Raw genomic sequence first — 23270 nt, forward strand, 5'->3', positions numbered from 1 at the left:
AACTGCAATAGGAAAACTTCTAGGATGTGAAGAAGTAACATAGACATATGCTAATTGAATGTAATATCCTTTTAGATCACCATAACACAGTCCTGTTTGTGCTCTAAAAAATCTCACATTGATGTTCCTCGTGATTATAGACACACAGCTGTTTCACCCCAAGATGTAGCTCCAGTCACAACAGGGACATAGAGAGGATAATACATCGTGATTATTTCAAGTATATCAGCATATATACTTTAAAATTTGGATATTAAATATCAAATGCTAAATATTAATTTTACCAGTGTGATGAAGTATACAAATTATCTGACTATCATAAGAAGACTCAAAGTCAGCACTCTTAAATTTTAATACATAATTATGTAGAAGCTGAAACATAAAGTACAAGAGACCTTCCTTAGTTTGACCAGAGGAAGGAAGCCTGGGAAAAACAAGCAATGACAATGGCATTCTTTCTTCCAAAATCAATCAAAAGCCCTCCTCTGACTGTTTCTAAGTGACCTTAGTAGAGGTCTGACCCTACGCAATAAGGCAAGTAAAAGGAAGAGGAAGCATGCAATAAGAGGCAGGAGCTTTAAGACTGCCCGCATGTATCAGGTAGAAAATGTTCATAAATTCACATATAACATCTCAAGAAGTCCAAAAAATTCTGCTTGAGGTAAGAAAATTTTATTGAACTTAGAAAGGTCTCAGGAGTCAAAAACAGCATAAAACATCAATTCTTTCTCTGCAAACTCAAAAATTATTAAGTAAAACTACAAATAATAGCGTTTATTTTTGTATCAAAACTATACACTTGTTGATAGGCTTTAAAAGTGCAAAACACTAAAAAACATTTTGTAAATGTATGAAAGATTTAAGAAGGCAAATAAATAATTAATCATAATTAATCATATTGTACAGTGAAGACTTTTAACAAGTTGATTTTTCAAAAAATGATTTAAGTATTGAATGCAATCCTTAGTATTTTATGTAAAAATTAATAAATTTGGTCCTGAAATTTATTTGGAAATACAAAGATTTGGAAATTTTAAGCCACTTTAAAAACTATATATATATATAGTTTTTATATATATAATACCAGGGGTGCTCGCACTCTGAAGAAGGGGTTCGAATGAGTTGGTAGAAGGAACAGATTATCAGGATATAGACAAATGTGTGCCATCAACTGATTTGTAATAAAGACAACAAATGTCGTTTCCTGGCTTAAGTCAGACTCACAAGAAACAGTTAGTTACTGTTCTTCATTGATTATATTGAAACAAAGGAAATAATACGCACCCCACTCCATACGAAAAATAGCCCCAAGTTTATAATAAACCTCTACATCAGAGTAGAAACTCTAAACCTTAACAAATAAACAGGATATCTTAGAATGACCATAATTATTCATTAGAATACAATGTATGAGAAAAAAAACCAATAACCTAAATTTACCAAACATGCAAAGTTCCTCAGTGACAGCATTGTTCATGGTCCAGACACAGAGTGGAAACTTTATCTACTGCACATAAATGAGAAGAAGAAATCAAACACACACTGTATAAACAATCTCCACATCTCAATGAAAAGGAAACGACGAAGGTAGATTTGGTGGAACAAGCCTGTAATACTTACTAGCTGCTTGTAAATTCCCGAGGCAGGAGCATCATGACTTCAAGATCTACCTGAGCTGCAGAGAAAATTTATGTTCTGCCTGGCTAACTTCATGAGATCTTGTCTCAAAATTTAAAAAAAAGAAAATGACTAGGGTGTATTTTAGTGAGAGAAGCCTCGGGTTCAACTCCTAACAGCAAAAAATGACTTTTAAGGATAAAAAGAAAACCTTTTCGTCATTGTGCAAATTGCTTAAACACATCCTTCATCAAAGAAGATGTAAGAGTTCAATAAGCATTTGAAAATGTAATAATGTTATCAGTCAACAGGGAGCTGTAAATTGAAGTAGGAGTTCTCTCTTCAGAGCTGCTAAAACTATCAGATACCAAATGTTAACTGTCATGTCCTAATACTTTTTCTATGCTAGTAAGGGTATAAAATATTATAGCATCTTTTAGAAATTTTCTAATTCTTTATGAACTTAAACACGAACCTTCACCATGGCTGAGCATTCTCAGACCTAGTTATATGCTTTTAGAAAATGAAAAGATACACAGTCCTTGTCTTAGTTACTGTTCTGTTGCTGTGAAGAGACATCGTGACCAAAACAGCTAATAAAGGGAAGCATTCACTTGGGTGTTGGCTTACAGTTTCAGGCGGTGAGAGTGATCATCATGTCTGGAGCATGGCGGCAGGCAGGCAGGCATGGAGGAGGTGCCGAGAGGTGCATACTGATCCACAGGCAGCAGGCAGAGAGAGAGAGAGAGAGAGAGAGAGAGAGAGAGAGAGAGAGAGAGAGAGAGAGCAGAGGAGAGGGTAAGAATGGAGAGAGAGACTCAGCCTTGCATGGCTCTTTACAATTTCCAAAACCCCCTCCCTGTGGCACCCCTCCTCCAACATGGCCACACCCAATCCTTCCCAAACAGTTCCGGTAACTGGTGACTAAGCACTCACATTTATGAGCCTATGGGGCCATTTTCATTTAAGCTACCATAGCCTTATATAAAAATATAAAACCTGAGTTTGGAGAGATGAACCGGCAGTTAAGAATCCTGACTGTTCTTCCAGAGACCCCTGGTTCAGTTCCCAGCGCTGATATGGAAGCACTCACTGTCTAGACTCCAGTCCCAGTGGATCTGACAGCCTCTTTTGACCTCCTCAGGGACTGCATACGTGTGGTGCACAGACGTGCAAACAGAAAAAAATACCCACATAAAACCAAAGGGAAACTATAACTTCTTGTATAAGAATGTTCATAGTCACCTTTTTATCATAATAACCAAATACTGGAACAACCTAAGTGCTAGTGATTAAAAAATAGAAACAGAGATGAGGACGTGAAAAAAATTATGGTACGTTCATACATTGATCTACTGCGCATGTGTGTAGTCTAGAAGGGACCACCAGAAGTAATGGAGATGCTTTTTATCATGGCTGCCTGAATGTTACGTGGGGTCATTCACGTGACAAGACTTATGAACTATGTGCTTAGGATAGTGTGACTGACTGTGTATCATTTACAGACAAGTTAAAATGTTGATCCGGCTTTGAGATTCTTAACTCATTGGAGAAGTACTTATCAAACCTGGGTTTTTCAGTATTCCTAAGCAATCAGCTTTGCCCCGCACACAGGCACTCTTTCTTCCCTTGCTGGGAATTCAGACACACCCAGAATCCCCTCTTTACTTCACATTTTGTCTATTCTTAACCACCTCCCCATTCCTCCACTCGAAATGCTGCTATGCTTTTGGACTATCTCTTTATTTTCATTTTTCATTTCCTCTAGCTGCTGAAATTTATTCTCTCTGTTTTCTGTTCCTCACCGCCCTCTGTATATTCCTACTGCTGATTCTTAATTCACTCAAGAGTCTTTCCCTGATTATTCACAATATTGATGTAACATTTGTCTTCATGCCCCATTCACAATCTGGCTGATGGAAAAGTACTTCTAATTTATCCCAGGCTACTCTACAAATTCTCAACGTTGTTATGCTAGCATTTATATTAATCATGTTCTCCAACTACAGAAATGGTCCCCACTCTGGTCTCCAGCGTGTTTTCCTGCTATCCGTACTGCTTTGCTATTCAGATGTAACGTTTGTACCATCTGACAGTTTTGATACCTGTCTGTATCCTTCTTGAAGAGATTTGAAATTGTATATGAAGTTAATCTGGAAAATTGTCCTTTTATATGATTATGCAAAATGATGCTAATAACTAAGTTTATCACTTCCTCACGTTTTTAAATTTGACTAAGTAGATATGTACTGAGCACCTAGGACTGCCTATGGATGTATTTGTAATCATCATGCATGTATTCTCAATTTTAAAAGAGCTTGAAGCCTACCACATTTGAAAGTTAACAAGTGGATATTGTTCAGCATGTTAAACTCTGTCTGTCTCTGTCTCTGTCTCTGTTTCTCTCTCTCTCTCTCTCTCTCTCTGTGTGTGTGTGTGTGTGTGTGTGTGTGTGTGTGTGTGTTTGTGTTTTAGTGTATTTGTGTTCTTCTGGTCAACATAGTAAATTTTGACTACTGTGAGTTGCTTTGGGATATCATTTTTGGTTGGAATAAGGTTATATAGGTAGCTGGTAAAAATGTTAGTTTAATGTCCCAATAGGCACTGAATCTTTCCCTCTTCTATGGAAAGAAAAATCTAGTTTTTTGACATTTATCTAGAATGATTGGATTGGTGCTGGTGTCTGTAAGGATGGTTCTGGAAAAGCATAGTGTTCGAGTCAGCAGGCTGAGACGTGAAGGTCTTCCCCTGTGTGGGTAGACATCATCCTAGAACTGGGACCCAGATGGAACAGGAGTGCACAGCAAGGGCTGATTCCTGTTCTCTTCCTGGGACCTAGGATACTGTTTTCTTTCTGCATGTGGATCTTGGAGCCCCACGTGCTATAGGAACCATACCATAGCCCCACAGTCTCTGACCACTGATCTGATGTTGCAAGTTACACCATCCCTGATTGGTTCTAAGAACTGCAACTTGAACTGAGCCACACTAGGGCATCCTCAATTATATAACCTCTGTCTTGGTCTAATCTGTTCCCCTAATTATCTCCTTCTCAACTCTCCTTCTCAACTCTGAGTGTGTTTGTAGAGAAAGACGGAGATTCTGTCCATCTGTCTCACCGGGGGACCTGGTCTCAAACAGTAAGGCCCCCTCCAGAAAAACAGAGAAAAGAGCATATGGAGTGTGTGTGTGTGTGTGTGTGTGTGTGTGTGTATGTGCATGCACGTACACAAACACACGCCCCTGAGTTCACACATGTGCACATACATACAAGTAAAGACAAGGATTTATTGTGAAGCTTCAGCGGATATGATCTGGAAGACTGGCAGGCCAGCAAGCTGGGACTCCAGGGAAGACTTAGTATGGTAGATTGAATTTGCAGGCAAATGATGCCGTCTTCATGGGCTCTCCAGATGTTTTCTCTGTAGGGATGTCCATGTTACAGAATACAGGGTCCTTATTCATTATCTACTGCCTACAACATTATTTTCATCTAAAAATACTTGCACAGTTTCTAGGGAGATGTTGGACCACATACCTGAGCGCAGATGTCACAGAAATTTGGTTATGCCTTGGCTCATCTTCCTAGCTCCGTTTTCCCACAAAGCTTTAGTCAAGCCATTGATTGCCAAGGCCGTAGTCTTCTCTACTGAGGAAGCTGACTGCTGGCGTAGAAACTTCCCTCAGTTCCTTTCCAAAGGGACCTCTCCAGAAGATCGTTCTCAACCTGGCAGCAATGTTAGCAGAGCTAGGACATTGTCACTGCTCCGTTTTCTTATATCCAGTTCTGAGGTAACCGAGAGGCCTAGCCCACAGTTGCGGTAGTGGTGAGACACACGAGGATAGAGCCATGCAAAAAATCAGTGTTAATTCCAGACTTGCTATGTGACCCACTTATAGCTTCCAGACAGACAGAAAAGGGAAGAGTCTTTTCCTAGTATAAAAAAACAGTCTACACTCATGCTTAGTTCGGGGCAAGGACACAGAGCTAGAAGGAACTGGAATTGCATGACTCAGGGAAAAGTCATCAGATTTTAGTGGTCTGGAGCAGCGGTTCTCAACTTGGGAGTCACGACTTCTTTGGGGGTCACATATCAGATACTCTGCATATCAGACATTTATAGTATGATTTATAACAGTACAAAAACTACAGTTATGAAGTAGCAATGAAATAATTTTATGGTTGGGCGTCACCACAACATGAGGAACTATTTATCAAGGGTCATCATGGTAAGAAGGTGGAGAACCCCTGATCTGGAGTGAGTTAGCTGTCGTGATTGGAAACTCTAAAGTAATTCTAAAGTAATGACAAAGTAAAGGGCGGGGCGTCTTACTCTTTCATTTACAGTCAATTTTGGATTGGCATCGGCATTAAACATTTAGTTAAATATTTAACATGAAAAAGGCAAGAGAGAAGATAGTCCAAGCTTGCTTATGAATCAGAAGTCCAAAGCCCCACCTCTAGCTTTGGAACCTTAAGTAGTATCTCCACCCCATCTGTAAAGTAAGACTGTGAGAGAAATCATCGGGCTTTCTAATGTCTTAGTTTCCCTTGCATCTGGTGAGTCACTGCCACAGTCACCCGGCTCCGTGCTTGTTGCAATAGGGCACATTGTATTCTACTTCCCAGAGTAGAGGGGCATGCACTTTCTCTCTACAGTGACAACCACGTTTTCTTGAACAGTACCTACTAAAGGTCACATTGAAGATCTGAGTCACAAGCCTTATGATTTAAATCTGAGCCTAAGTTTAAAAACGGCATGTCTAGAGCTTGCCAGTTTCCATTAAGAACCACAGTGTCAGTTTGAATTACTGCCGAATTAAGCAGGACCCTGCAGGATATTGTATCCCTTAGCAGAAGGCGTGCGCGTTCTCCTTGGCTCCATTCTCTGCCTCCACGGTGGCAAAGAAAATGATGTCAGACATCATGGACCTGCTTTCTTGTAAAGTCCCTAAGTTTCCAGTAACATCCGACATATAGAACTTTATCATGTCTGGTTCATAGCGCTCATCATGACTGTTGCTTTCCTTACTGAACCTTCTTGGCTCCTCTTATCCCTGACAGAGGGAACCTCAAGCCCTCCGAGGTCACCAAACGTTTACACTCCCCAGTGGTACCATTATCCTGTCCCACAACAGAGCCCCGGCTCCAGTAAGTTCTCCCCTCACCATCTATGTGGGGATCTTGCTTAATCCTCAAAATGACCTTCCGGAAAGGGCTGTGTGGGAGAAACGATGTGGCAGAGTTTGAGTTCTATGGCCGCTATGACACAGCTAGTCCGTGATGAACAGGAATTCTCCAGAAAGTCGAATTCCACATCTCATTCTCAGTAGTACCAACATCTTACCAGCTGTGTTCCTCTATGAGACAGTAAGTTTTCAGGGGCAGAAGGACAGCCTTACTGTTTCCATTTTTCTTGAAACTTTTAACTTCTTCATTGACTCAAATATCTCTGGCGCGTAGCTGCTAAGTGAGTATGGTTGGTATTTTTGGTAAGCAGACACGCACATTACTTCAGATTTGAGTGCTCGATTGTGTCAGAATGGCAATAAAGAAAGAAAAAGGTGGTAAGCCACTGTGGTCTGTTTACTGTGCATTCCCGTAACTTAGCTTCTCTGTTCCCTCCTTCCCATCCTCTCTCAAGGTCCTCCTCGTTCTTGTAAAGTTGGACTCGCTCTGGGTCTCCATAGTCTCGTCTCTTCCCCATATACTCTCCACCAACTTCCCAACCATTCCCTGCTGTCTGTTTATATGTGACTTATGTTTCAATGCCAAACATAAAATTAAAAAAAGTTTAAAAGTCACGTGTGACGATCTAGCTCCTAGATCATTTTCTAGCCTTTCTGCAGTACTTACCAAGTGCTGTGCAAATGAGGTAAAGGTTCCAAAACAGACAAAAGCCCATGGCATTGAAGACTTGCACACTGGGAAAGGTTCAGGAGTGTTCATTGGCTGGGCGCTGCCCTGAGACAGCTTCAGTGAGAACAATTGGCAGAAGGCAGACTGTGAGGCCGTGCTGCTTCCAGAACCATGCTGTTAACTGGCTGAAAATGAAAAACATCTAGAAAGATCCCTGTTACACTTTACGGGGCTCCATCAGTCATTCAGGTGGCCGTATCCACGTGCCCAGTTCAGTCAGGGCATCCTCCGAGGACGGAGACTCAATTCCCAATGTCACACGAAGGGACCTGTGAGTGGAGTAGAGGGGCCCGCGGACGTGAGAAGTGCCTCTCGCCATCAGTGGCATAGCGGAGCACACACACCGCACTGTCACGCCAGGGAGCTGCCTGGTTTCCAAGGAACTCTCTTTGTTTGCTTAGGAAAGAGAGTTGGAGGGAAAAGCTGCCTTACTTAAGCCTGCTTTTCACAGGGCCAAACAGAATAAGACAATATTTGATGTAAACCTAAAGCAAATTAGGAAGCACAATTTCATAATTAATTTAGTAGTATTTGAACTTGGTATCTCTGGAGGTTATGTGTTTCTCATCGGTTGTGTTTATGAAACGGATTTCTCAATCTCCTAGGCTACACCATGAAATGAGAGGAAGAACCAGCCAGAAACCCTGTGGGTTTTAGTAGGAACAGAACTTCACCCTGAGCTCAGCAAGATGCCTGTCAGGTTTTCACCCCTGCAGTGCAGGGTGGCCATCCCCCAGCCCCGCCCTCCATGTGAAGGCCCCGCCCAGACCGATGTCTAGATATCTGGGAAGCAGCGATGCTGTTCTGGTGCTCACAGCCCGCCCAAGGCTCCTCGGTCTGAGCTCAATGAGATGGGAGAGTGGAGAAGAGCAGGATTGTTTATAAAATATTCTTGACGGTTGCAGTTTCTGAATACAATGCTGAAAGGTCCATGTCTCACCTCTCCATTAATGAGTCAAATGATTTGGATACAAAATTAATAGAAATTAATAACATTAAAAACATTAGTTAGGGTTTCTATTACTGTGAAGAGACGCCATGACCATAGCAACTCTTCTAAGGAAACATTTAACTGGAGCTGGTTTACAGTTTCAGAACTTGAGTTCATTATCATCAGGGTGCGACTTGCTGGCGTAGACGCAGACATGGTGCTAGAGAAGGAACTCAGAGTCTTACATCTCTATTCGAGGTCAGCGGAAAGTGGTCCGAGACACTGGGCGTGGCTTGAGCATATATGAGCCCGCAAAGCCCCCACAGTAATACACCTCCTCCAACAAGGCCACGCCCACTCCAGCGAAGCCACGCCTACTAGTGTCACTCCCTGTGAGTCTATGGGGGCCAAAGACATCCAAGCCACCACATGTACTTTCGAGCATGGAGACCTGGCGGGACTGGCAGTTGGTACCGGTGCTGCAAACATTAACTAACAGTGAGCTTTCTTTGCTTCCAGAAGCATCTGGCATGTCAGAGCCATACTGTCTTCCGTGGGACCTCCTTTGAACAGCTTCCATAAATCACTTTTATGAACACGTTGTTTCAATCAAGGCCTGGAAGGACAGATACCCATCTTCTTCTCTGCAGGCCATTGTAAGGTTTGTGTTATTTATTTCCATATTTATTACCAGCGATATTGTTAATTTTAAGGGATTTTTCTTTAAAAAATGCCTTGGTAATCCTTTTCAGTAAGAACTCTGCAAGTAGATAACGCACAAGCTGTAAGGCTTTAACTTAACTATGAGATAGAAGTAAATAAAAGGGAACAGGCTGTGGTGTGTCTCATTCCCATCATTGCATGTTCTGTGTGGTGCTTGAAGATAGTAGGGATAGCGCAGGTTCCACATTGGCCATAAACAATCTTTATTTCTAGGTTTACAAACCCTAAACTGAATAGATCCCATTAGTCTATATTAGGTGTGACCATACATCAGATTTTGCTAGATAATTTCAATCAGCCAGCACTTATGGATAAAATGCACTTTGAAATATCAAACATCAAAACAGAATTTTTCCGGTATCAACTACTACGATCACCAGGGCGCTTTTAAATGGAGACTCTCAGTGGACCAAGTGTCTTTATTTTGTCTACCGAGAGGTGCTCACCTTAGGTTTCTTGAATGATAAAGAAGGCTTGTATAACTGTGTGTGTGTGTGTGTGTGTGTGTGTGTGTGTGTGTGTTAGCATTTTGCAAAGCAGTTCTTTTGCTCACTCAAGGAGCAATCTTGCTGGCAGGGCACAGCTTTCTCCTGGAAGTATGCTTGCCTCTGCAACAGCACCAAATAAAAGGCTTTTATGTTGAAGACGCTGTCTGACAAAGACTGGATTTGGTTCCTGCATCTTTCATAGCTGGAACAAGCAGCAGAATACATAGGTAAGGCCTGGAACATGGAGTGCACAGAAACTAAATAAAGAACAAGCAAGAAGGCATGCCCTACTGCCCAGCCCGACACATCTTTATTCCATTTGGTGGGACTTTTATTCTGTCCTAGGTGACAAATGTTTTCTCCCTAATAGACCTTTACTGTGTTTTAACTTTTTTTGTGTGTGTTTTAACTTTTTTACTTCTTTTATTCCACTGAGAAATCAGAGCAAATTGTACGTAGTCCTGGGCTAACTTCCGGTCTTTCGTGTCGCCCGCCACTTGGGGTGTCTTGATTAGCTCACCTTGTAGGGCACGGCTGTGGCTGTTTATTAGGAATCGGGGCTGATGGGAACTTGTGCCCCATCTCCCCTCTACCTCCAGGCTGTGTTGTGGTAGCTTGCTGGACCCTGATGACTGTATCCATAGAAACAGACACACAGGGAGGACTTGAGATCACCTGAGTGTACCTCCCTCATCTGCAAGCAGGATTCTGCTTCACCTGTCTGGTTTTAAGTTTTCATACCCAGAACTTGGTTTCCTATTATGAAACTGACACTTTAAGAAAAATCAAAGAACATTTGAAATATACCCCTTAACAAAATTTTAAGTGCATGGCTAACTTCTTATATATTATGAATGTGTTCTTTGAGAATGGAGTAGTCTGTCTTCTGAACCTAAGTTCTGTACTTAGTGAAAAGCAGCTCTGCATACACCTGGCCCCAGCCCCCACCCTACTTCAATCTTCCATGAGTGTGGCCACTTCGGGTCCTGCTATGAACTGAACCATGATTGCTTATCCTTCTGGGACAAGTTTGTTTCACTTGGCAAATTTCATCCTTTGTAATATTCTTTTCTGGCCATTGCTACATTGTAAAAAAAAATATTCTTGTGTTTGTGCGTGTGCACGTGGTGGGGTGTGGCTACCATAAGATGAACATGGGAGTCAGAGGGCAGCTTTGTGGAGCTCGATCTCTCCTTCCATCTTTATGTGGGCGCAATGGCTCAGATTTAACCCATACAGCTTTACTGGCTAAGCCGTCTCACCAGCTCACCTTTTTTAAAAAAGTTTATCTGTTGATAGTTCGTGAATCTACATGCTGATTATCATGAGTAATGTTTAATAAGCCATGAAAGTGTCCCTTCAAAGATCTTTTCTTTGGCTATATACTCAGAAGAAGAAGTGTGAGAGCATATGATAATCCCACCTTTAATTTTTTGGAAAAAAATTGCTGTGCTGTTTCTCCCAAGTGATGGTTACCGTTCGAACACATGCCAACATTGTTCAAGCAGTGTGGTATCTCCATGTCTTAGCACGCTCACTCCTTTTTGATAGGTGTGAGGTGACAGATTTCTGTAGCTGTGACTCGATTCCCTGATGCTTATCACAAGTTGAACACTACATATCTCCTCAAGGGATATCTGTTCTAGCTCTTTCTCACCATTGTTTAGTTTTTTTTTTTTTTAGCTAAATAATATTTTCTTTTGGCTCTTGAGCGTCAGGGCCTCACATAGGTTTTATATGTTAACTTCTGGATGGATGTGCGGTGAGAACATACAGATTGTTCCGTCCTTTGCTTCCTCCCCTAAACAGAGACGTTTTACTTGGTAAGATTCTATGTGTCCTTTTTGCCTTGGTCATCATTCTACTGTTGGTGTGAAAATAATCACAGTCAATGTTGTGGGACTATTTGTGCATGACTTCTACTTGTATCTTTTTTGGGAGGTGGCCTTAGGTTTACATCTTCAGTCAGTTGGGGGTCGGTTTTAGTATATATTTATAAGATAAATGAACATCTCATTCTTTTCCAGTTTTCCTAATACATGGTAGTTGAGAGACTGCTCTTACCCTATAGTTACCTGAACTCAAGCCATGAGAGTCCACTTCATTGGGTGTACATAGGACCATGTGCGACTCTCTACTCTGTTCCCTTGATCCGCTTGTCTGCTTTATATTGCATCATTTTCTTTTAATGTTCATGGCTTTGTAGTCTATTTTCATGTGAAGAAGCATATTACAGGCCCAGACATGCAGTTCTGGCTTCTCAAAGTGATTTTGTTATTATTGTTCTTTAGAGTTCCATATGAATTTCAGGATTATAATTGCTATTTCTGTAGCAAATTTGACTGGGGTTTTGAAGAGCTTGCATTGATTTTGTGAAGCACTTTGGTTAGTATAGACATTGGAGCAAAATTAAAGCTGTTAATCTATAAACATGAAGTCCTCCATTTGTTTATGTATTCCCATGGGTTTTTCAGCAACATTTGTAGTTTTCAGTATTCAGATATTTTGCAAGTCTGGTTAAACTTGTTCCTAAGTGTTTTCTAATTTTCTATTTTTATTGATTTATTTTGTTTACAGTTTTATGCTGTATATGATATATCCTGATTATTCTCTGCTGCTACCTTCTCAAACTGCCTTTATCTTTACCAGTCTCTCTCCCAAGTTCCTAACTTTTTAAAAAAGATTTACTTATTAATTATTTATACAGTGTTCTGCCTGAATGTGTCTTTGCAGGCCAGAAGATGGCACCAGATATCATTACAGATGGTTGTGTTCAATTCCACATGGTTACTGGGAATTGAACTCAGGACCTCTAGAAGAGCAGTCAGTGCTCTTCACCTCTGAGCCATCTCTTCAGCCCCTAGTTCCTAACTTTTGGTTATGTTTTGTGAATCATTTCTTTTAAACGGGGCAGTCTGTGTGCTCATTGAAATAGAAGTGTTCACTGAATCCTGATCAGATCACTGGTGAATCACAATGGTTTCCTTGCTCTCCAAATCTGTCAGCAGCAAACAAGTTAGCAGTGGGAGATAGGATCCCCCGAGTCCCTCATCCATTGATACCTAACTGGAGACATGCTCATTCTTGTGTGGACCCAGGGTAGGCACCCAGAGATGCTATGAGTTTATGATTGCATGGCTATATCTTGACCATAAGATGACATTTTGCAACCTTGCTGATCATCTGACTCTTAGATTTTTTTCCACTCCATCTTCTAAAATGTTCCCCGGGACTCAGAGGATATTGGACAAGTGTCTAGTGTAGGGCTGAGCTGTTGCATAATCTCAGCATCTTGAGCAGGGCCTCCATGAGTTTATGCATTCTCTCCCATTCCCTGGAGAGGCAATGCTTCTCTGATTACGGCTGAGAGCAGCAATTGTCTATAGGCATAAACATGCATCTTTAGCAGGCAGCTTGACATTGTGTCAATTTAGCTAAACCACCTGTTCCTAAGTATTTTATGTCTTATGGTAAATGAGATTGTTCTTGTAATTTCCTTTTCTGACTGTTAGTTGTTATTATGTAGAAACAAACTATTTTGGTGTTCATTTTCTATCCTGAAACTGTTGACTTTATTAGTTCCTATGCTTTTATATGAGAGCCTAAGAGTTCCTTATAAGATGATGTCATTACCAAACAGGTGATTTTACTTCTTCCTTTCCCATAATGATGCTTTCATTTTCTTTTACTAGACTTTTAATGCTATGTTGGTAAAAATGTACCAAAATTTGCATCTTTTCCTTGTTACTAATTTTAAAGGGAAACTTTTAGGTTTTCATAATTGAGTATGATGTCTGATTGGGCTTTTTATTCATGACTTGTTACGTCATGGTAATTTCTTTCTATGCCTAAATTGCTGAGCTGTTTTGTTTTAATCATAGAAGAGCATTAAATTTTGACAAGTATTTCCCTATATCTGCTGAGATGCTCCTCTGATTTTTATACCTTTTTTATTGTAAGATAGTGTGTCTTTTGAAATGGCTTTTGGGTATTGAGCCATTCTTGCAACCCAGGGGTAAATTCTACTGTCTTGGTCTATAATTTTGATTCTGTGCTGTTGAATTTTGGGTAAGGATTTTTTTTTCCATCCCTGCTCATCAGAGACACTGGCTAGCAGTTTACTTTTCATAGGGTATTTTCACCTGGCTTTGTCAACAGCCTTGGCCTTATGTAAGAGGTTTTGTAGCAATCCTCCTCTTCCATTTCTTAAAGAGTTTGAAAAAGATTGTCGGTTTTTCTTAAGTATTTGACAGTTTTCCAGTAAAGCTGCCTAAAGCCTTTCTTTGTTGGAAGGCAGATGGTAGTTGTTAGTGTAGTTAACTTAGTAGGCAGTTACAGGTCTGCACAGGCTTTCCCGTTCCTACAGAGTAACCACCAGTAGGCTGTAGTCTAGTTGCCGTTTAGGTTATAATCTGCTCCACTCAGACTACCCAGCTTCTTGGTATCTGGTTGTTCATGTTAGCCCAACAATATTTTTTCATATCTGATGTAGCATGGCCTCTCCAATGCCCCTCCTTTGCTTCTGGTTTTATTTATTTGAATTTTTCTCAAGGAAAGTTGTGTATTTCCCAGCCTCATGTGATGCTCAAGGATTTCTTCTTCTAGATAAACAGTTCCTCCATACCATTATACCTGTATTTTTCAAATCACCCTTTTCCTTTTCTTTTGGAGAGGAAAGCCCATTTTATGTTGTTTCAATAAAGTATTTTTCTGAAAAATTGTATAATTTAAATTTTGGCCATCTTTGTATCTTCATTGTTTCTGTTTTGGTGTCTCTCAAGTTCCAGCATTTCATTTAACTTTCATAGCACAAAGAAATGGAAGGATCATTAAATGTTACCTACTGGTGTTTCTCAATCACTGGATTGGGTAGGGCCATTCTTTGTGGCATAAGATTGAATCATACATTTTAGAATTTTTCAAATCTCTTGATTCCCCAAACCAAATGTCAACAGCTCATGATAATTTCAGCTGTTGAAATGGATTCGAATCTCCCCTCCCAGTGCTGAGGAGGTCTGCTGGTGCCTGCACGCCTCGCTGGACACTGATGATGTAGTTGGTGAACTGGGCACAGGGTGCAGCTAGGCCCTTTTCTGCTTTATCATACTTCTCAAATCCCTGGTTTCCCCAGCCATCTAAGCCACATCTGCTGATTCTATATATACTCTGTTGTAGGACTGGTGCTTGTAGTTTGGTATTTCAAGGAGATCACGTTTGTATGATTCAAAAACAGGATTAAGAGGAAGGTCATATTAGAATGTAGTTCTGTAAAATAACAGGGAAAGGCCATCTCTGGGGATGCAGAGAAGCAGTTGGGCCTGGCCCTCAGGAGAAATGTTTGTACAGACACCACAATGGTAGTTGGTCGGTTACTAAAATCAGAAAAGGGGGAAACAAAAAACCTGACACCTGAGGAAAGTGTAAAAATGAAGGATTCTTGTCTGCATGCACTTAGTTTCAGTTCTCACCCAGGCCGCAGGCTTCCTCAAAACACTAGAGCATCAGTCTGTGGGGAGCTGGCTGGGGAAGGCTGGGTTCTGATTGACCCTCTCCAAATTGCCTTGCCTGCCTGCTGACTCCATCCTCCTCCTCTTCCTCTTCTTGCTAGCTCATCTCCCATTCCTTATGCCTTCTGAATGTGGAGAAATGGTTTGACCAGTTCTGTTCCTTCTCATTCTGCCAGAAGCTGGAGCCAAGTTTAAATTAAAATTAAAAAGAAAGGACAAAGAAACATTTAACTGTCATGAATTTGCATCCCCCACCCCCCCACCGCCTTCAAAGCTTGGGTAAGGCTCCATCTCCTTGTGACTTACGGTAATAGGTGTAGGACCTCTCCAGGGAAAAGTAAATTATTGTTCCTTTCTGTTGTTTTGGAGTTTTATGTAAAAAAGGAAAAAAGAAATCACAGAATTCTCTACTCCAGAGGTTACTTAATAGTCTCTAATGGAAAGAAGTCATGCTTTAAGGAGAGAGTTCTACTTAGAAACATTTCGCTTCTTATAGTGGGATTACACTCCACATCTTCCTTAGCTTCCACAAGAAGGACACAAAAAGCCTAAGATGAGCCCAAGGCTGCTAGCAGAATAAGTCTTTGCTTCCTAATAAAATGAGAAGGTCTGTGTGGTAAGATTTCTCATCTGTAAAAGGCCACATTTATGAAGAAGGAAAAATAGCAACAAAGGATTTCCATTATCATGCTTAGTTATTTATGGCTCCGTGCCTTAGCTCCTGGGTGGGGGTTTTAAAAACAGTGTTTTCTTGTCCCGCTCTCTTTTGTACATAGTTATATTTGACTTCACGGAGTTTCTCATTTCCTGAAATAGACTGCCAGCTCTATAAACATTGAAGAATAAATATTAGCTTTATGAGAACACGTTCCTCTACTAGTTGAAAAATAGCATGTAATAAAAAATACAAGGATGTAATATTGAAAATTATAGATCAATATGGCTTCTTACTGTGGATGTATATCTACTCCTTACCCGTGGAGTCTGCGTTTTCAGGGAAATGCATGCTGTGTAGTCTCACTTGTGTCTGTGATGAATATCCACCCTTCATATGCAACAGTATATCTCAAGTGACTGTTGCTTCGCTAGTGAAATGTTTGGCCTTATTTTCCATTATGATATTGAGTATGTTGTGGTCCATCGCCCTTAATGCTAGGAATTTTGCACAATACAAAGTCAGTAAAATGCTCGTAGATTCCTTCTCTGGCAAAACACAGCCCCTGCCCCAGAAAAAGAAGTTAGCAAACCTACTGACAGTTTTGAAAGAAAAGGGAGTTTTTGTGAGGGATGTCTTAAAAAGTCAGCTGTGACCTTGCACAGCTAGTCAGCACTTCTAATGTGTGCCAACTGGAGTCCAAACCCTAACTATATGTTTAGAGCAGCAATGGAAGCATGTCAGCCAGCAACCGTGGCTCCAAACCCTTCCAGTCATACCTCAAAAGAAGGCAGAGTAGCCCCGCATGAAGAGGGTACGCAATGAAACATGCTTTCAGAGAGAAAATGCAGCCTAAGTGTGTACCAGTAGTTCCCTTCCATCTGAGTGTGGCCATGATGGTCTTCGGACAAAACATACATGGCCATTGACTTCGGACATCACTTACAGCCTCCCTTCTGCCTTGAGTCTGCATTGTCCCACGCTCGGAAGACCTTCCGGAAGTGATCAGCCTTGTGTGCTTTAGCTCAGAAACAAGACAAATAGGCCTAATAGGAATATCTCTTTCTAATTAATTATCTGTCTTGCTGTACTTTTCTCCAGATAATTCCACAAGCATATGGACTGTTATTGTGAAGTAGCTTAAGCCCAAGTGAAGGCATAAAGCCCACACACCTACCCCATCCTTTACAGTGTCGATGTCACGGCTCTGATTTTTAAAATTCAAAAGAAAATTGCTCTCCTTCCTTGTCCTGATGTAAGGTTTCTCACTGACGTGTATGTAACTGTCATTAAATATGTTTGTGTCCACATGTCCCATTATATGGAGGAACATGTGGTACTGATTTTCAGTTTACAGAGATGGGATCCTGCTGGGCATCCCTTGGCAGCTTGTTTCCCTCTGAACCCTGTTTTTGAGCATCATCTATATTATTAGCCAGTTCTCCACATAAAAAGTACCATTTGTCCAACCTCACAGAGCAGTATTTATCATTCTTTTGTATTTTGTGGATGGTCACCTGCCTGTTCCCATCTCTTCTTGACAGTCAGTGTACAAATGGTGCTGGAACTTGCTTTGTAGATCAGGCTGGCCTCGAACTGGCAGAGAGACCCCTGCCTCTGCCTCCCAAGTGCTGGTATTAAAGGTGTGCGCCTTTACCCACAGCTTTGCCTGTTTTTACTAACCACAGAGTTTTTGTTTTATATTGCTGTTTGTACAAGATGTGCCAGTCTTCTTCTTTCCTTAATTTTTTTAATGAGCAGTTCTAAGGATGGTTTACCAGATCCGTCTCAATCCAGTCTAGTTGTATCAGAAGGTGAGCAACACCAGCAATGTCAGGACAAGGACATAGGCAAATTACAAAGAGTAGCAGAGAGGACAGTTTCCAGTCTCGCACGTCTGACATTCGGGCAGCATCCACAGGGGATGCTTTTGGAGTCACATTTGCGGATTTGTTCACACTCCGTTATCTCAGAGGTCAGCTCATAGAGAGTCCTTTTCCATTAGACCAAGACCATTTTTTTTCTTTTTGTCCTTGGATTTATAATAACATTAGGGAAAGATGTACATGATTCATAAAAACTTCAGTACCTTATTAAATATTTCAGACCAATCTCATTGTAAACGTTTTAGTGTCTGGTTCCTTCACAAAATGAGAGCTATTAAATTCTCAGGTGAGGGTTGGAGGTGTGGCTTAGCTGCAGAGAGCACCTGCTGATTCTTCAGAAGACCAGAGTTCATTTCCACCATCCTTGTCCATAACTCCACTCCAGGGATCCATCGCCCTCTTCTGGCCTCCAGGGGCAACTATCCTCAGTTATACACACTTACCTCACACAGACACACAGGCATACATAATGACTAAGAATGAAATCAAAATGGACGTGGGAGCCTACACTGTCAATATGTGCACTCAAGAGTCAGAAGCGGGCTGTTATCTAAGAGTTTGTGGGCAGCTAGGTCTCCATATAGAATGCCAGGCCAGTCAGGGGGACATAGTGAGACCCTGTCTAAAATTGGAAAATAAAACACCTAATCTTTAATTTTTTTTCTTGGGTGATAAATATTTTATGAAAAATTTTGCCTACCATCTGATAAATTGTGTTCAAGTGGTCAAATAAACGAATGAATTAGTCTTTACAGATGGGACACGATCATTTGTTTTAGTGGTATTTCTGAAATCCTATTAAACATCTTTTATCTTTTAAAGGAATGAACTTCAATGCTTGAACCTCTGTGATTCAAAACAAGTAAATGATCTGAGTTTACCGAGGGATTCAATTTCCAGGAGATCAAAATCCAAGTATGGGTTTCCTAGTTTATTTGAAGCTCTGAAGAAGGGTCCTCCAACATTAAAAGTTTACAGCTCATATACCTTAAGATTCTAGGCTATTTCCAAGTCCTGCTTTGTTTTACTGCTCTAAGAAAGTACATTTTGGGAATCGATTATATCTGTGTACAAGACCATGCATTGAGCCATTCTCTACCGCTGAAACAAAGCAAAACAAAAAGCCCAACAACTTTAAAAACGGAGGAGTAGCTTGAGTGGAGAAGATGCTCCCCCGGCTAAAGTTCTTGGGCACAAACGGGGGATCTGCATTCTGAACCCAAAATGTAGGTAAAAATTCAGGCAAGGAAGTACATGGTTTTACTCCAAGAGCTAGAGAGGCAGAGACACGAAGGTCCCTGGAACAACCAAGTCAGACAGCATGGCCAAACTGGTGAGTTCTGGGTTCAATGAGAGCCCCTATCTCAAAGTTAGAAAAGAACGGAGGAAGACTGCAGACACTTGACTTCATGCTTGGCTTAGACATACACACACACACACACACACACACACACACACTCATTTGCACAACTTTCACTTGAATGCTCACATACACGCACATGCGAGCACACACACACACACATAAATTTTAAGAAAGAATAGTCTTTCCTCGTTCAGTTGCTGAGTTTTAAATTGTTCCTTTTTGTGTGCTGTAGATCATGACAGCATAAATGACCTGACCACTTTACAAATGCAGTTTTCTATCTAAAATGAACAAGTATCGAGCACCACCTTTGGTCACCCTTGGCAGTGCTCTGGTCATTACTGAAAGTCAAGTGTATGGAGCTCTCATTTCTACGCACACCCCTCCTTTAATCTCTATTTTGTTGTGCTTGATGGAATTCTCCTAAGCTAAGATTTGTGCCAAGTTTAATTTTCACTAGACTTTTGTAGCTGAGCATAAGTCCTCAGAAAATAGAGTTTCTGTCAGAAATTCTGACATGCCGTCTCTATTGCTGCTCTGCCGCCTGCCTGTCACCGCACTGCCTAGCCTGGTGCGGATGTGTGCCATCAGCAGGGAACTGCTGTCCAGCCTCGGCTCCTGACTTTAAGTAGGGCTTTTCTATGGTAGGATGGTATTTATAGGGTAACATAACTCCCAATCAGTTTATCATGTCTCTCGACGCTAGCATCATTGGGTTCATGTTCACGATGCTCGTTAATATATGTGGTGTGTACTCAACAGATTGAAAGTTCTGTTTCTGATCACTTTAGAAGACCAATCTGTTCAGCATCTGCATTGCCATTCAGCTCAAGTCACTGCTGGACCTGCAGGCTTCCATGCTTTCCTGACCACTCTCTCAGGGGGCTGGATAGAGTGACGGACATTTATTCATTTTTCACTTATCTGCTAATTTCATACATGGATCCACTGAAATATGGTCACACCCACCCCACATTTCCCTCTTCCAACCTCTCCGAGCTCCCCCTTCATGTCCCCCTCACAACTTCATCATCCTCTCCTCTTTTTCTTTATGCAATAACCCAGAGTCTAATTAGTGCTACAGATCTTCTGAGCATGGGCAGCCTTCCAGTGGCTGCTGGGAGAGAAGGCTGATTCTCTCCCCCATCAGTAGGTGGATGGTTACTCCAGCTCCTCCCCATCCATGCTGGGGATCAGGTTTCAGAACTGAGGAAACAGGTCTTGTTGTGATCCTACTACTTTGATTCTTTTTTAATTTCAGAGGCCAGGTTAATTTTTATAAGTAGCAATTACTACCAAGTAGTTTAGTGGGAGAAAGTCTGGTCATGACGTTGAAGTATGAATTTTTCAGCCAAAGCTTGAGAAATTATCCATCACAATCTGTAATGGCACAGAAAAGAGTAGAAAATGTAAATGTAGGTCTTTGTTCAGAGAGGCAAATCGTCATCTTTGCTTTGAATACGCTGGAACCCGACTTTGAAGTGTTTTCTATGGAAACACCATGCAAAATTTAAAGATAATGCATCATCCCCCAAAATGTTGACCAGACAAAATTAGATAGAGAGATCGAAGCAGAAAACAGCTGGTGTCAGGAACTGGGACAACAAACCATTCATTTCATGTGTTCTCTTAGTGCCTTCACCATAGAGGGAAATACCTAGGGATGCTGGGTCTCAGGGTGGTTTGGAGAGAGAGAACTCACAACTGGAAAGGTTCCTGATTGGTGAGCACAGGCATGTTTCTGGAATCAAGGATGCTCGTTGTCAAGGGCAGTGGTACTCTGGATAACTGCTGTACCCTAAGCTTGCCGCTGATGGAACCCTTCACTGCAGCACCGAATGCCTCATCCTCCTCATGAAACTTTAATTCCCCTCCAATATTTTGACTCTAAGATGATCCACCCTGAGGGGAACTGTGGAAGGCTGGACCTGGGCCAGCATGAGGAGATTATGTTCATTTATCCAACAGTGAATTTACCTAAAGTCGATTGTAAACTTCATTTGGATCTAGGTCTCCTAATGAACTTCTTTTAAAAATGAAGTACTGTTTACATTGAAGGGGTGCTTTGAGACTTATAGGTGTATTGTTGGTGTGACTCAGAAAGTGAGTGTTTTCATTTGCATATAACATTTTATTTCCTCTTAACAGCAAGACGTTAGTCTGGAAGAATAATAAGATATTGATGTACAAGGTGCCTGACTTTCGATTGTGTCTCCATTAGAGATAGGGGTTATAGAGTTCAGACATTTGTGCTCCCCTTGCCTGAGAGATAAGGGAGGAAAAGATAAAGGGCATTTGCCCACAAGCTTTCTCTTCCCCATAGTCCCAGGTTTTGGCACACAGCCAGTGTTTCCACAATTTAATTTTGTCTCCCGAATGCACAGAGTTGGTTCAGTTAGTACTAGTGGCTGGAGCTAAGAAAGGGAGCTCCCTTTTAAATAACACAAGAAACTAATTTTTGTGGAAAAGACATTTTTCCAGATTCTTTCCCAAAATATGAATGACACTTGAATAAGTACTACAAGGGACAACTTTCCAGATAATGTTTACATGACCGTTTCCATTATTTGGAATTTTACACACACACATACACATACTTTCTTGAACAGTGAAATCACTGTTAGAAATTCCATCCTAGAGCTGGAGATGGTCAGTCCCGAGGCAGAGGTGGGCGATGTCTGTGAGTCCTGGATGGCATAGTGCAACCCTGTCTCAAAAAAGAGAGAGAAAACCGTCTCTGAAGTTTAGCAGACTGTGTGATTGTGTGTCTGCTTAGAAGGCTGAACTAAGAAGATTAAATTTTGATTCATGGAAAGGAATTTTATGCCTTTAAAATTTTTGGAGTGAAAATCCATTAGTTAAAACTTTTGAGAGTTCTCACAAGCACCTCTCCTTGACAGCTTACATGGCCACAGTCCTGAGAGGAACAGGGCTTTCAAAACTCCAGCTCGATTTGTTCATCAGAAATACTCACTTGCAAGTAAAGGCTACATGTTGAGAAAATACACTTGCAAGCAAAACACCATTCAAAAACGGTAATGTGTATAAACTCCTTAGCAAATACAATTTACCTATTTTCACTCGTGCTTGTCTGAGCAAAGCATCCCAGCACACACAGACGATCTGGGGACCCTCATTCTCAATGAGAGCTCACTGCTGCTTCTGTGAGTAAATGTCAATACTACGTTTCTATACGAAAGGGAGGTAATAAGGCGCAAGCGCCAATAACCTTTTATTTTTCTACACATGTACTTTTTTTTTCAAAATCGCCTCACACAGCTTCATTTTGCTGAGGTCCTGGAAGGCATGTGTAGAAGCTGGCGCATAGCAACTCACAGCAAACATTTGTATGGTTGCTGAACAAATAAATAAGATCATTAATTAGAGGTGGCCACGAAAGGTGACTTTGCCAAAAACCTCTGACTTCCATGGGCTGCATACCAGATGGGAAGGGTTCCCCTTTCATGTTCTGTCTGCAAAACCCCATTCTATTTTTTGCTGTGGCTTTTGGCAGGCTCTATTTTCTCGGCCCTGCATGTTCCTTGCCGTATGTGAGCATATTTTCCTGGAACAAAAAAATGAAGGAAATACTGTTTCCAAAAATATGCTTTATGAGTTTTCAAAACTGCAGTCCTCCTTTCTACTAGTTCATTCACATAGAGAGCCTAAGAGATGAGAGTCACAGACCAAAACAAACAAAAATAAAAGCAAAACAAAACATAAAAGGAAAAGAAATGGCCAATCTGATTTCATCTATACAACAAATCCAACAATTCTTTTCACAAAAGGCTAACTTCTGCTTCTGAGAAATTTTATTTTTGTGGGTTTATGACCACAGGCACACTGTTCTTACTAAAAATAATAGCTGTGATTTCTTATTACTCATTCATACCAGGAAGTCCTCTTTGCACATACGAATGACTATAACTTCATGGTAGGTATTATTTATTACTTAGGGTTTATAGATGAGAAATTTTAATCATTGACCTTTTAAGAAGCATGACTCGTAATGAGTTAATTTGGGGTCTCTTGTGCTCCTTTCCAGGCCCCCGCTCTCTTCCCTCCCTCCCTCTTTCCCTCCACCCATCTTGCCAGTTTCCTCCCCTTTTCTTCTCTCTTTCTCTTATTTTCCTCATTGTCTTTTTTATTGCAAAAGATCACACTTTGGAGATAGGTTATT

General features: G+C 41.1%; 1 protein-coding gene across 5 annotated transcripts in view; it reads left to right on the forward strand.

Moving 5' to 3' along the window:
• Positions 1-23270, forward strand: part of LOC101997947 (ecto-NOX disulfide-thiol exchanger 1) — a 468349-nt gene that overhangs the window by 272783 nt on the left and 172296 nt on the right. For 3 of the 5 annotated variants that reach the window (XM_005355649.3, XM_026783288.1, XM_026783285.1), the window contains exon 4: positions 8988-9129. The gene's annotated coding sequence lies outside the window, so the exon portion shown is untranslated. The remainder of the gene's footprint in view (positions 1-8987; positions 9130-23270) is intronic. The other 2 variants (XM_026783287.1, XM_026783286.1) reach the window with 2 other exon arrangements.

This window comes from Microtus ochrogaster, chromosome 17 (assembly GCF_000317375.1).
Source record: "Microtus ochrogaster isolate Prairie Vole_2 chromosome 17, MicOch1.0, whole genome shotgun sequence".
NCBI lineage: Eukaryota > Metazoa > Chordata > Mammalia > Rodentia > Cricetidae > Microtus > Microtus ochrogaster.